The following is a 14,862-nucleotide window of genomic DNA, read 5'->3' on the forward strand; positions in this document are numbered from 1 at the left end:
CACGCTAAAAATATCCAGAAACAATAAAATGAAAGTTAAACGAATTCATAATTTAAATTAAAAATAAAACTGTAGTAACAAAAAGTCCTATATTTTTGTAAATTGAATTGTTTTGTGAGCCCAAAAGTTCATGCTGATCCAACTGAAACGAGTTTAAACATAAGATACTAATAACACATAATTGCTCCTGGTCTTGGAAAATCACTCTCCCAGTTCAATCGGCGATTAATCTTTGTCTGTGTGCAACAGCATGTCGCCTAGTATTGCACAAAAACGACGGCAGAATTCAGTCTCCCAGGTCTTTTGTTCTTAAAGGCTCTAACGAGATTCTTTGATGTTCCATAGTAAATTTCGCACTATACTGCACTATCCCTGTACATAAAACCAACAGAGAACAGTTCCAGTCTCTTCAGAGGAAATGTTGTTATAAATTTTCACGCTGAAAATGTTTGGCGACACTACAAAAGCTTACATGATGAGGTAGCGTAGCCCTATTCCATTAACTGTTTTTTAAAAAATTTTTACCCTCTTCGAAGTACGTAAGCCATGTGTTACAATGTCACCGAAGAATTCATCTCTTGCTGCATCGTACCGTATCAGATACTTCTATACAGCTTCCAGATTCTTGAAAATAAGGAAGAAGATTTACAACCAACACTGTGCACACAATTCGTGAGAGCCACGCTTATTAATCACTCGTACGTAATATCCGAGGAAAACTGACAGTTAAGTCTGCCAACGTGAACCAGCGATTTCCTTTGATTAATGTTTGCAGTAAGTTCACTTGTCACAACATGTGGTCGTCCATTTCTTTCTTCATCCGACCTTCCTGAAACACACGGGGCCCTTTCCTTAGAGTTTCATCACTCATAATGTCCTCTCCGCGTAATTCATTATAAGTATCTTCGGCCTTCGAGTATTTCGCAGCCAGAAAACGGATTATAGCACGGGATGCACAAGCAGCGGGATTTTCGATGACAGTGGCCATTTTATCTTCAGTCGTGACGCTAACCACAATGCAGAACCATTTCCGAGGCACTGCCAAACTCGTACTGAGCCGGACGACACTGCTTTGCCGAAATCACATAGCTACCTCCTCTTCTCCTCTCACCAAGTGAAGATGACGTGGAGGCTTCGCAAAGGCAGTTTTGTGCGCCACACTGTGCAAACAGAGGTTTCTGCAGGATAAAACTCACTCGTATATTTGAACTGTGTCGGAGGTCGAAATTTAATAAGAGAGAACTACATATAAGAATTCCTAAGTGTGTTGAGTAGACGCTGAAATAGCGGGTAGTTATAATTAAAGAGCAGCTACCCACAGAGGTCCATTGTGGGATGAATCATCGTACGGCAACGAAACTTGGTAGATATTCCAATGCGTCAATGCGTAACCTATTTACACAGGAAAAAAGTAAGCTCTAAATCTGGTTACCAGGTACTAATCTGCCACTGTGAATGCAAGAAAGACCTACAGAAATGTTTCCGTACGCAGTGGATTAGGAACGGGATGTGGACAGAAAAAAATCAAACAACTAAGAACTGCATAATGTTGATTTCATTATTAACCGGTGCTTTCAGAAGTTGTTCAATATAACACAGGAGAGGTTCAACGAGGTACTGCATCCGTATAACGACCTGATCAACAAAGAACGTAGGCTTCCACGGCCGGTGTCATAGTGATAAAAACCCTTCTGGGTATTATGCCGCGTCATTGCTAAAAACTAACTACATTATTGCATAATACCCAGAAGAAAATTAATCAGAATGATCAACAGTTGTTTGCAGCATTCCCGGTGAAATCTGAGCAACATGTTCCTGTATACTGGGCCTTCAGATCAGGTATAGACCGAACGTGACCCTGGTAAACGGGTACTTTTAAATATCAGCAGAGCCAAGAATTACATAGATTGAGATCAGGTGATCTTGCATGCCATGCATCTGGAAAACCTCTGGAGATAATACATTCGTGGGAAATTGCATTAAGGTCAGGATCTCATTCAAATGGCCGAAAATTCGATTTTTATTGTATTTTTTAAAGGTACATCTGTCTAGAATGTTGGCACGAAAAGGTTATTTAGTCCGTGCGGCGCAGGAGTTTCTAAAGTCCATTGTTCGAACCAGTGTCACGGCCGACGTAAAAACGCTCTCAGCCGGAGACGCCCGGCTTAAGTAGAAAACTTGTATGGTGAATGCAAAAATATTCACCGAGAAAGTCGACGAACAACACGTGCAGGTTACCGAACGCAGTCAGCATTTCCAGCTCAGCTATATCGACTTTTCTCGCCAGGAAGAACATGGAAATTTTTTCTTCAGTAACAGTTAGAATTAGAGGAAGGATAGATATGCGGTCTTAGAATTGCAGACTAAACGTAAGTAACGGAAAAAGTGTTTTTTGCTCAAATTTTCGACAAAAATGGTTCGATTATAACTTTTGGTCCGTCGTATTGGATTACCGATTTCAAAGTTTGAAAATCTAACTTCAGATCCGCGTTCAGCGACATCAAAAATATATAATAGCGTGTAGTATTTATGCAATTTAGACTAATATTCTGTACAAAAGTTGTCCCTAAACTTTAAACAGATCATCCTCGAGAAACGCTTCAAAATGCGTGCAGCATAAAATAAAAACAGTTCAGCCTCTTAACTTCTACTTTTGACCCCCGAAAAGTAAACCCTTTTCTTGGGAGCTTATACCTATAATATACGAAATTTGGTAATATTAACTATTTTTTTGTTAAGCCATAAAAACAACCTCCAAAATCGTTAAATTTAAGATTATTTCACTTTGGTTAGCTATAAGGTCCCATCAGCTTAATGTATTGTCGACTGATGTTATCCAATTTTGATTTCAGGTAAGTCCTGGGGGGTTACATTAAACGCAGTCAGCTTACTTCAAACTCGTACGCCCTTGATCAAATCATAATTAACGGCACCATTTTTTCTTTTGTATTGAAAATCTAAAATAAAGTGTAAAGTATGATCAATCGTAATCCCCACATATATCCTTTGTATGTCTTTTCATTGTCTCAAAAATAATTTCCAGAATTCACCTATTTTTGGCTCATTTGATTTAGAAGCTGGCCTTAAGCAAATCTTTCGATATGTCATCAATTTTGACCTGTGCCAGAAGCTGAAGAGAAAATTCAGAAAGTTACTGTGGATCATGAGGTTTTAGTTGCTGCACCGTCTGAGTCTTGAACTAGTACCAGTGTAAAATAGACTGGAAAACTTTCCGTATTGTTGACCACAGGACGGAAAACTCTTGTGACACTGCATGAACATTAGCACCCCACGGGGCTCTTGCTGCAAGGCGGGTTACAGAAAAAGCAGCCTCGTCAAGAACTTCCTCCGGCATAGTACGCCTTCCTCTCCCAGGTGCCACAGCAAGCTAATACGTAATTTCGAATTTCATTATCGTCTTCTTTAAACCATTGAATGACATCGGGCTTCTCATCAGACCTCTTAATCACCGATGCTCTCTGAGTACAGCACTGTACTTCACATTAAACAGTTTCACTAACGGTGCACGGTCTTTCTTCTCATTACCCATATCGTTCACTCACGTTATGGTTTGTCAAATGACAGCATGGGAGTCATACAATCATACAAACAGTGTACAACGCCAGATTTACACTTCGCCGCCAAAACTGGAACCAAGTTTTTTTCCAGCGTAAATCGGTTCCTTAGTAACGCATATATCTACCAAGCTTCACTGTCATGCGATAATTACAGCCTACACTGGACGTCGGTGAATAGTTGCTCTTTAATTTTAACAGCCAATTATATCAACCTGTGACCTGTTTTTTAGGGCTGTATGAAGAAGAGAGTGAAACATTAAGCATTCGGGTGCAGTTTAAACCGGCAGAAGCGTACTGATTGTATGTATGTGTTTATGTGTGTGCGGAATAAAATAAACGAGCACGGTCTGATAAAATAAACTTGGAACGGGGATGTACTGTCGATTGTATCAACTGAGTTTTACACTAACTGCACATCAAAATCCTATCCTAGCAACAGTCCATCATTATTGAAACTGTTGCCACATCAAACGAAGGGCTTCCAGTGCAGCACACCAACAACTTAAAATTAAACCTCATATAAAACTTTGCAAGTACGAAGTACGCCTGTACTGAACACTGAAATGCTAAGGCTGAGTCTTGATATAGTGTTGGTCAGTGAAGTGAAATAGAAAGCACACAATAATTTCTTGTCAGATGAATACAGCGTAATAATAACAGCAAAAAATGGTATAGCGGGATTACGATTCATTATGAATAGGAAGGTAGAGCAGCAAGTAAGTTGCTGTGAACAGTTCAGTGATAGGATAGTTCTTATCAGAATCGACAGCCAACCAACACCGAATACGATTGTTGAGGTATACGTTCCGACGTCGGAAGCCGAAGATATAGATAAAGTATAACAGGATACTGAACCGGTAATTCACTTCGTAAAAGGAGAAGAAAATCTAATAGTCTTTGCACATTGGAATCCGGTTGTAGGGGAAGGATTAGAGGAAATGGTTAAGGTAGAGTATGGGTTTGGTCTTAGAAATCAGAGAGGAGAAAGGTTAATGGATTTCTTCAATAAATTTCAGCTAGTAATAACGAACACTCTGCTCAAGAATCACAAGAGGAGTAGGTACACTTGAAAAAGGTAGGGAGGTATGAAAAGATTTCAGTTTGATTGTTATGGTCAGGCAGAGATTCCGAAATCAGATATTGGATTGTAGTTCGTAGCCAGAAGCAGATATAGACTCGGATCACAATTTAGTAGTGATGAGGAGGAGGCTGAAGTTTAAGAGACTGGCCAGGAAGAATCCACGTGCAAAGAAGCTGAATACGGAAATACTAAGGAATGAAAAGGTACGCCTGAAGTTCCCTGAGGCTATAGATAATGCGGTAAGGAATAGCTCAGTATGCAGTACAGTTGAAGAGAAATTGCCTTCTGTAAAAGAAGCAATCACAGAAAACCACCCGTACAAAGAAGGTAACTGCGAAGAAGTCATGGGTAACAAAGGAAATACTTCAGTTGATGAAAGAAGGAAGTACAAAAATATTCAGGGTAATTCAGATATACAAGCCATTTAGGAATGAAATAAATAGGAAGTGCAGGGAAGCTAAGGTGAAATGGCTGCATGAAAAATGTGGACAATTCGGAAACGAAATGATTGTCGGAAGGACTGACTTAGCATTTAGGGAAGTCAAAACAACCTTCCCTTAAACTAAGCAAGGGCGGTAACATTAAGACTGCAATGGGACAGGCGCCATACTTTTCTTATAACTTTTTCCATTGGTCATACAAGCCCAATAAAGTACTAATAGCTGAAAATAGAGCTGAAAACTTATCAATTTTACAACGTATTTACTAAAAGTTTAATACAATTGCAAAATGAAATGTGCACTCTTCATAATTCTTGTTAATGATCATGCCGATTTTTCTGTCTTTATCAGTACGTTCCAAAATAACTTGTGTCGCTAAGTAAATCAGAATGTAACTTGTTTTTTGGAAGCATTAGGGAGACATCAAACAACCCTGCCTTAGCCCATATGAGCGACACTCTTTCTGCGCTGGAATAGGAATCCTGGCATTAGTATGTTGTGTGCATATCATTTTCGTTTCTAACATCAGAGAAGAACAACTTTGTTCTATTTCACTGATAACACAGCCTCCGAAGTTTCATCGTAAACATACAAGCTCACGTGTGACAACCTGCTCAAAGAATTAGTCACATTTAGCAACAGAACTTATTTGATGTCCTTCGTATGTATTTTATGTCACAAACATTGTTGAGGATTAATATTTCAGCATTGTTTCTAGTTTCTGTGCATGTTTTAAATTTTCATTGTCAAATATCCTGTACAAAGCAGACCGCAAGAGAAACCCAATGTATGATATGGCAAAGAGAAAATTTATTGGTGTGAAACAGAAACAGCTTTTTCGATACGTTCCTATTGTACTGATAAGTGACAGTCAATCGTGTAAATTTTCTGTCACCTTCATCCGTGAAATAATATTTTAGCAGATCTTCTAAAGTATTTGTTTCTCTTGTGTGATTTGTTTTTGAATGCTTAAGTAGATTAACCTTCGATCATCAAAGTATTATTTTCTGATGTTTTATGGGGAATATAATTTCATCTAACAATGTCGATAGCTGAGGAGTCGCCTTATTTTGGTACTGAAAGGCCGACCTAAACCGTAACAGTGTTTCGCTCGAAACTCAAGAAAGACGTGACAAAATTGAAACTACTGATGGCAACACGGAGCTGCGATGAACGAAGAAGTACGGAACGTTTTAGATGGAGAATAGCTCATGTGTGAGTTTTTTCAAGGTAAGTTCCTATTTCTTTTTTTAAAAAAAGGAAAGACGTACGTATGGTACAAGTAATTTATTTACCATAGAGCTTCATGTTGAGAAAAGTACTGTAACTGATATTTGGCAGTAACTGAAATATACGAATTTATTTTGCAGAAACGATTGATAGTTTGTTGGGTTCTTCCAAGTACAAACTGCAAGTTCTGCAGCTAATAACTTCACTTCTTGGTTCAGTTGTGAAATTGAAATCGATGACAAAAAGAGTGTTTCGTAAGCCGAACATTGGATTACTCCCTCGCGATCGATGCGCGACCTTTGAACCGTAAAACAGATCGTAACTTTCACGACTTGAGGGGAATGCACTTTTCAGTGGTAATCCTCGTTGACGGACAGTAGTGTCTGACAGTTAGCCTGCTTCGTCAAATAGCCTTTCATCTTCAAAAAGCGGGAAGTATTGTAGGCCTAAGCATACTACAGTAATAGCGATACAGAAGGAAACAGACGAACACCGTAGTTGCTTTCGTTCGGCATTTGGTTTGATATTTAATGTACGAAGCATTTGGCTGTACCTTATCGGTGAGGCTCAGGGAAGAAATAGAGAGAACAACTATTATCAAGCTGAATTCTATTAACGAGGCAACTGACACGCCAGGAAGGAGTGAAGATTACGATTTACACCCCGTGATCGATCTGGTCACCCCTGATCACCGGCTGGGATTAGAGAACGCGAGTGACGGAATACTTCGGTTACCTTTCAAAAGAACAGACGTAGCAGTCGCAGAAAGTCTACATACAGATTGCGAAAAACGAATTTGAACTCAGCTAGAATAGGACTCCACTGCGTTAATTACTGCTTACCGTATTTGATGACTGGTTGAAAAGGCAATGTACTTTGGTACTACTTGATATCAATAATGTCCAAACCAGTACTGCATTTTGCACTTACTTAGTCATCGTTAGAACAGTGAGACAACTCGTAGACTGAATAAAATTGTTGAGGGTTGCGAGCTTGTGGGTGTGTTACAAACCCTCATGATGACCACTTACAATAGAGACCGAAACGTTCGGCCAATTTTTTACAGTACGACGCGGCCCAAAAGTGAAAAGAATGTAACAATATCAGGCTCTAGTCACGAGCGCCAACGAAAATACGCGTATTAACGATCACTATTGCATTTCGCTGCAATTGGTTCGATTTATAGCAATCGAAAAGATATCTACTAGCTGATGGCATATGGCGTGTGTTCAGTTGATGATTACCTCGTTTTGTTCACAGGTCTTGGGAAAAAGTATTTCCTTATTCGTATTTTACGCGTCATTCATATAAGTATTTACTGGTTTAGTGGTTTAATTATGGTTTTGTTGTACAATAATTGCAACTATGTACTTCGATAGCTTTCCAATTAGAGATTGTCATGTTCACTTTTATGGTTACGTTGAGCACAATTATTTAAACACCCGGCGGATAATAATGAGGGATTGGAGGTCAATAGGCCGTACTTGTGGTCAGCAACCCACACCTTATCCCAAGACCGTAAAAGGTCACAAGAGTAAACAGATGAACAGGGCAGATTCCTCACAGGATGAATCCCAATAAACCCGTGAGCGTAGCAATTCGCATGCGCCTATGTAGCTTACAGTTGCGCTCTGTAATAATATTGTATCGCCTTGTTTACGGATTTCCAGTTGATTCGATTTCGACTCTGTGTAGTGCTCGCGATGATTATGGCACTCGACTGCGGGTAATTTGGTTTGCAAATTTCCTCGTGAAGTAGGACGCCCCCATATTCGGGTTATTCTAACTCCGAACAGCCGTCGTAAGGCGGCCAGCAATCATAAATTGCTAGAAAGCTACATAAGAGAATAAGCTGGACGGAGACGCATTTGACGAGTCGGAAAGAGAAGAAGAAAGACTTTGGCATAGCGGAATACGTAAATTTACAGACATGGAATATCAGACAAATGTCCAAAAGGATAAGGAAATTAAAAACATAGTAGACAGAAGGAAATATGATATAGTGTTCATTACACAAGCCAAACAGAAAACGAAAGGAATTAACGATCTAGTAAATTCTACTACAATGTATAATGGGGTGGGACACTTATAAGCGCGCAAATTTAAGTTTTTATAATAGTTTTAAGACATGGAAGACCTAACTCGTAAGCTGTAGATGGATAAACGATTGGATACACAGTATAAAACGTAAATTTCTAGATGCTGTTTCACCTGCATGGTAGTGTACGCGCCAGAGGAAAGGATAAAGAAGGAAAATGAGATGTTTTATGAAACCTACAGAAGATTCCAGACAACATTAATAAGAATGTTTATATTGTTACTATTGGTATTACAGTACAAGAATAGTAAGGGAGAGGATAGATAATATAATAGATTATGCTAGAGAGATTACGGTCAATACCAAAGAAACCAAGTTAAGAGATTTCGCATCATTTAATAACATCAGAGTCTTAAACTCTTTCTACGGAAATAAAGGTATTCTCCAACAAATACACTTCACCAGAGGATCTCGAACGATAATTGATCATTTCCTACCAAACCAAAAAACAGCTATTGTGTTTCACGAGGAGCTTGTACGTTTTGGGTGTGACATAAATACGAAGCAGATCCTCCTCCAAGCAAAAGTTGCCTTAAAGTAGAGATGGTACAGAATAAATTCCTGGTTTCAACCAAGAGAGCAACAAAAAATGTGCTTACTAGAACAGGAGTCTATCAAGAATTTACACCAAATGCCGCGAGACAAACGTGTAAAATTCTAAAAGCAGACAATATTGTGCTAGAATGGGAAGAAAATAAGATCATAATTGGAACTGCAACCAGTGAGACATTATGTTAAAACAAAACAAAGAGAAAAATTAGCGTAAAGTATAGGAGGAAATGGAACGAACACCTAGAAAGAATGGAGAGTTTCAAACTTCCCTTAAGAGCTGTAAGTTATAAGTAGCAAGGAAGAAGAGATAGAGGAACACTTCGGCAACGATGTGCACTGTAACAGGAAATTTTGTCTAATAGCCGAAGAGAAAAAAAAAGAAGAAGAAGAGAACAAGGGAAAAAAGAATAGGACGTACACTATGTGATCAAAAGTATCCGGACACCTGGCTGAAAAATTAGTTACAAGTTCGTGACGCCCTCTATCGGTAATGCTGGAATTCAATATGATGTTTGCCCGCCTTTAGCCTTGATGACAGCTTCCACTCTCGCAGGCATACTTTTAATCAGGTGCTGGAAGATTTCTTGGGGAATGGCGGCCCATTCTTCACGGAGTGCTGCACTGAGGAGAGATATCGATGTCGGTCGGTGAGGCCTGGCACGAAGCCGGCGTTCCAAACATCCCAAAGGTGTTCTGCATGATTCAGGTCAGGACTCTGTGCAGGCCAGGAGTGTTATTGTCGTGTAACCATTACGCCATAGGCCGTGCATTATGAACAGGAGCTAGATCGTGTTGAAAGATGCAATAACCATCCCCGAATTGCTCTTCAACAGTGGAAAGCTAGAGGATGCTTAAAATATCAAGATAGAACTGTGCTGTGATAGTGCCACGCACGACCACACCATAACACCACAACCTCCGAATTTCATTGTTGGCATTACACCCCCTGGGAAATGACGTTCATCGAGCATTCGCCATGCCCACACCCTGCCATCGGATCGCCACATTGTGTAACGTGATTTGTCACTCCACAAAACGTTATTCCACTGTTCAATCGTCCAATGTTTACGCTCCTTACACCAAGCGAGAGATCGCTTTTTACACCAAGCGAGGCGTCATTTGGCATTTAGCGGCGTGATGTGCGGCTTATGAGTAGTCGCTCGACCATGAAGTACAAGTTTTCTCAGCTCTCGCTTATCTGTCATAGTACTTGCGGTGGATCCTGATGCAGTTTGGATTTCCTGTGTGATGGTCTGGATAGATGTCTGCCCATTACACATTACGACCCTCTCCAACTGTCGCCGGTCTCTGTCAGTCAACAGACGAGGTCGGCCTGTACGCTTTTGTGCTGTACGTGTCCCTTCACGTTTCCTCATTACTATCATATCGGAAATAGTGGACGTAGGGATGTTTAGGAGTGTGTAAATCTCGCGTACAGATGTAGCACACATGTGAAACCCAATCACCTGACCACGTTCGAAGGCTATTGGTTCTGCGGAGGGCTCCATTCTGCTCTCTCGCGATGTCTAACGAGTACTGGGGTCGCTGATATGGAGTACCTGGCATTAGGTGGCAGCAGAATGCGCCTAATATGAAAAATGTATGTACTTTTGATCACACAGTGTATCTTTTGGACGAAAGAAATGGACTGCTTGAAATCTGCTTTCATTGAGTTTTTTGAATATGGAGAAATGACAGCCCATTCTTCTTCAGATATCGAATCCAGAAAAGGTAGTAATGTTTGAACTCTGGGGTCTTAAGGAAAGTCGACATTCTGACTCATCTCAAATGTGTTCCATTGCGTTCAGATCCAGTCTATGTACAGGCCAGACCACTTCAGGGATGTTATTCTCCACAAACCATTGCCTGAGAGTTGCTGCTTTTTGACAGGGTGAACAAGCAATGGTTCCCACCATTAATGTACTTAGTGCAGAATGCTGTAAAATGTGTTCATATCTTTTGAAAAGGGTATATATTTATACTTCTATTACTCATCTTAATTTCACGTCGTAGTTTAAGACTACCTGAGGTTGCAAAGATTTCACTCATGAGCATCATAATCACAGCTTTGCATGCCCGTCGGGTAAGTTACGTCAAAACAAGGGAACTGGCCCACTAAGTAAGATAATTACTACCATATTTTATGAGCAATTGCTAACTAGGACGGTTATTACTGTATTTTATGTGAAGTGGGTAATTAGGATGTGCAGCTCATAATACACATGTGGGGGTAAGGGAAGATGGCTTCTTGAGCAGTTCAGTGCTTTCAGATTCCTTTCCAAAAGCCTTGCTCAGAACCACCCTTTCTTTAAATCAAGGTATTAGAATAATATTCATACTTGTACTTTGGAGTTTCATATACCATATTTTCGGAGTTTCATATACCATGTATCTGTCAACGGCCTTGTCGCAGTGGTAACACCGGTTCCCGTCAGATCACCGAATTCAAGCGCTGTCGGGCTCGGCTAGCACTTGGATGGGTGACCATTCGGTCTGCCGAGCGCTGTTGGCAAGCTGGGTGCACTCAGCCCTTGTGAGGCAAGCTGAAGAGCTTCTTGGCTGAGAAGTAGCGGCTCTGGTCCCATAAACTGACATACGGCCGAGAGAGCGGTGTGCTGACCCATGCCCCACCGCCCAATATCTGCATCCAGTGGCGCTTGTGGTTGAGGATGACACGGCGGCCGGTCGGTCCCGTTGAGCCTTCCAAGGCCTGTTCGGACGTAGTTTTATACCATGCATTCGGAAAGACAGATTACGACTCGTGGGCTGCGCTAAATTACCGGGAGATTTTTTAACACGAGAGACGTTTATTCATCAATCGTTAATCGTCATACGAGGATTGACTGAAAAGTAATGCCTTCACCTTTGTAACTCTTCAACAGTTGGCAGCATTGGTATTCGCCAGGTACTGTCTTGTTCCGTAGCCTCTTCTCTAGGGCTCCAGTTGGTGGGATGCCTTAACATTGAACGATTGTGTTGTTACAACATAAAGTATGGAACCATGTGCAGACAGTCGGTCAATGCGATTTAAACAACGTGCAGTCATTGAATTCTTGACAACAGAACGTGTCACCACAAAAGAGATTCATCAGAGAATGAAAGCAGTTTATGGTGACTGTGTTGATGTGAGTAGTATGCATAGTTGGGCGAGTATGTTTAAAGATGTTGAGGCGGTAACATCTGATCTACGTGACAAACCAACAGTTGGACGTCCTGTGACAGCAACCACCGAGTTTCACAGGCAAAATGTTGACAGATTGATTCTGGACGATCGTCGTGTCACTCAGAGAGAAACTGCAAGCACAATCACCTTTCACAAGAACATTTGGGTCGCATTATTGCTGTGCACAATGGGTACCCCGGATGCTTCAGAGACTGACCCTCACCACCCTACGGCATCCTCCATACAGTCCAGATTTAGCACCGTCCCACCTGTTCCCGGTTGTGAAAGACGATCTGTGAGGACATGATTATGCTTCAGATGAAGACGTTGAGAGAACGGTGAGACTGTGGTTGCGGAAACAGAGAGTCGACTTCTTCCTTGACGGATTCAGAAAACTTGTTCATTGATGGCAGAAATGTATCCAACTGGCTGGTGATTATGTGGAAAAGAGAATATTGGTAATCAAAGATCACATTCTAAGGATTATTTCTGCGTTTAATTTCTTAAAATATTCCCATTCAAACCCAATTAACGAAGATGGATGCATTACTTTTCATTCAACCCTGGTATAAGCGTCAGAATAATGACGGAATACAATCTGGCAATATAAGCACACAAAAGGATCACTATGCTGCTATGATCACTTAATGAAAGCTAAATTAAGAAATACTATGAGTAAGAGTAAAGTAGTAAGCTTAAGTTCAGCCAGGTATTCAAGAATGATAAAAAAATATGGGAATCTGGAGTGGAGAATATTCAGCTTATTTATGTACTGACATGCCGAGCATCCTAGCAGGTTCAGCTCTACAGTATACCTGCTTGCTTAGCAGCAGAGTGTGTCTGGGAACGCCACTGTGGTCACAGCCTTGGGGATCAAAACGTCCTTGTAACGTTATGGCTCCCAAACCAGCAAAACTATCATGTTTGACGATATTCCTAGGCTCCTTCTGCGTTCCCATCTTTCGCTCAATGTGGGTATTAATGCACCCAGGTGCGTTGTCGAGCTTGGTCGGTTTGGTGATCCAGATGTTATTCTATGGGAAGGTATAATGTTACATGGAAGCACAGTCTGAGTACAGTTCACTCACCGCTCAACGTTGTTGTGACACTGTACTCTTCCCTATCTGCGTCTTTTCAGCGGTGTATTCGGCCCTAACTTAATTTATATGGATGACAATGCGCGACTGCATCGAACTGTGTAAGTGGAACGAGAGGATGTGTGTGTGTGTATTGAACCAGGGACTTAGAAACGACGGAGAGGCTTCGTCCTGATGTAGCCCTCAGTGAATCACAACACTACAACGGGCCACAGCAGTCCACCCACCCCACCACCGCTCCACACCGAACCAAAACCCAGGGCAATTGTGCGGTTCGGCCTGCAGTGGGCCCAGAAACGTCTCATACCAGACGAGTGTACCCCAAATGTTTGCTTGATAGAGTAATTATAGTGTACGCGTACGTGGAGACAATGTTTGCGCAACAGTCGCCGACATAGTGCAACTGAGGCGGAATAAGGGGAACCAGCCTGCATTCGACGAGGCAGATGGAAAATCACCTTAAAAACGATCCACAGGCTGGTCGGCACACCAGACCTGGACACCAATCCACCGGGCGGATTCATGCCGGGGACTGGCACGCCTTCCCATACGGGAAGCAGCGCGTCAGACCGCGCGGCTAGCCGGGTGGGCAACGAGAGGATACTCGGCGAATAAAATGGCCTGCCTGTTCCCGCGATTTAAATACCACCGAGCATGTGTGGGATGCGCTGGGAAGAAGTGTTGCTGCATGTCTACCTGCACCAACGACCATCTAGCAGTGGGCAACTGCAGCAGTGGAGGAATGGAACGCCGTACCACAAGGACTCCATACCAACCTTGTGGCCAGCAGAACTTGCTTTGCAGTCCGGGGTGATCACACATGTATTAAGATCCATGCCGCTTGAAATGCCCAGGGAACCATAATAAATTGCTGTGACTTCAGTGTATTTATCGTCTTTGCATAACTGTGTCATTTCTGTCCCTCTTATTCTGTATTTATTTCAGTTACCAGCTGAGCTCCACCGGAGCAGTTCTTTCTATGTACATGCAACTATCATCGAGCTATGTTACGTGAGAGCTACATATAACGAGAAAGTTACTTTCGGTCTTTAGTTTTGCACACCATTGTATATCGTATGTCTCATCATCTAGTGATCCAAATCACCAACAAGGCTTATATCCGACAAATATTAATTTTGGAATTGGAAACAGTACAGCGAGGAGTCACACGTATGATTTAAAAAAGTTTATTTAAAACGAACCATTACTATTCCCACATTTCTTACGAGTCATTCTTCAATTAGTTCTTGCAGATTTTCTTCCTTTCCTTTTGGGACCTCGTTTTGTAGTCATAGATTTTGTACACTAATACGATAAAATCTTGAGAACCTACGAGAGTTTTAATTTTATACGAAATTCTCAGAAATGAACTGACAGAAAAAATTCTAATACGACGTACAATTAATTGGCTAAGAGCTGTGTGAGAGGCAAACTTAAATTCTACAAACACATATTATATATACAAGGAATCAAAGGAGTGCAGGTGTGAGCTACCTAGTCAGATATTATGTGTCTTGCATTGTGATCAGATACAGCATTTAGACACTGAAAAGAACCAGCCTTAAAAGTGGGCATTAGACGAGCGACAGATTGTACAACACAGAAGCTCAATCAATTCTACTT

The sequence above is a fragment of the Schistocerca piceifrons genome, chromosome 1 (genome assembly GCF_021461385.2).
Source record: "Schistocerca piceifrons isolate TAMUIC-IGC-003096 chromosome 1, iqSchPice1.1, whole genome shotgun sequence".
Classification (NCBI taxonomy): Eukaryota; Metazoa; Arthropoda; class Insecta; order Orthoptera; family Acrididae; genus Schistocerca; species Schistocerca piceifrons.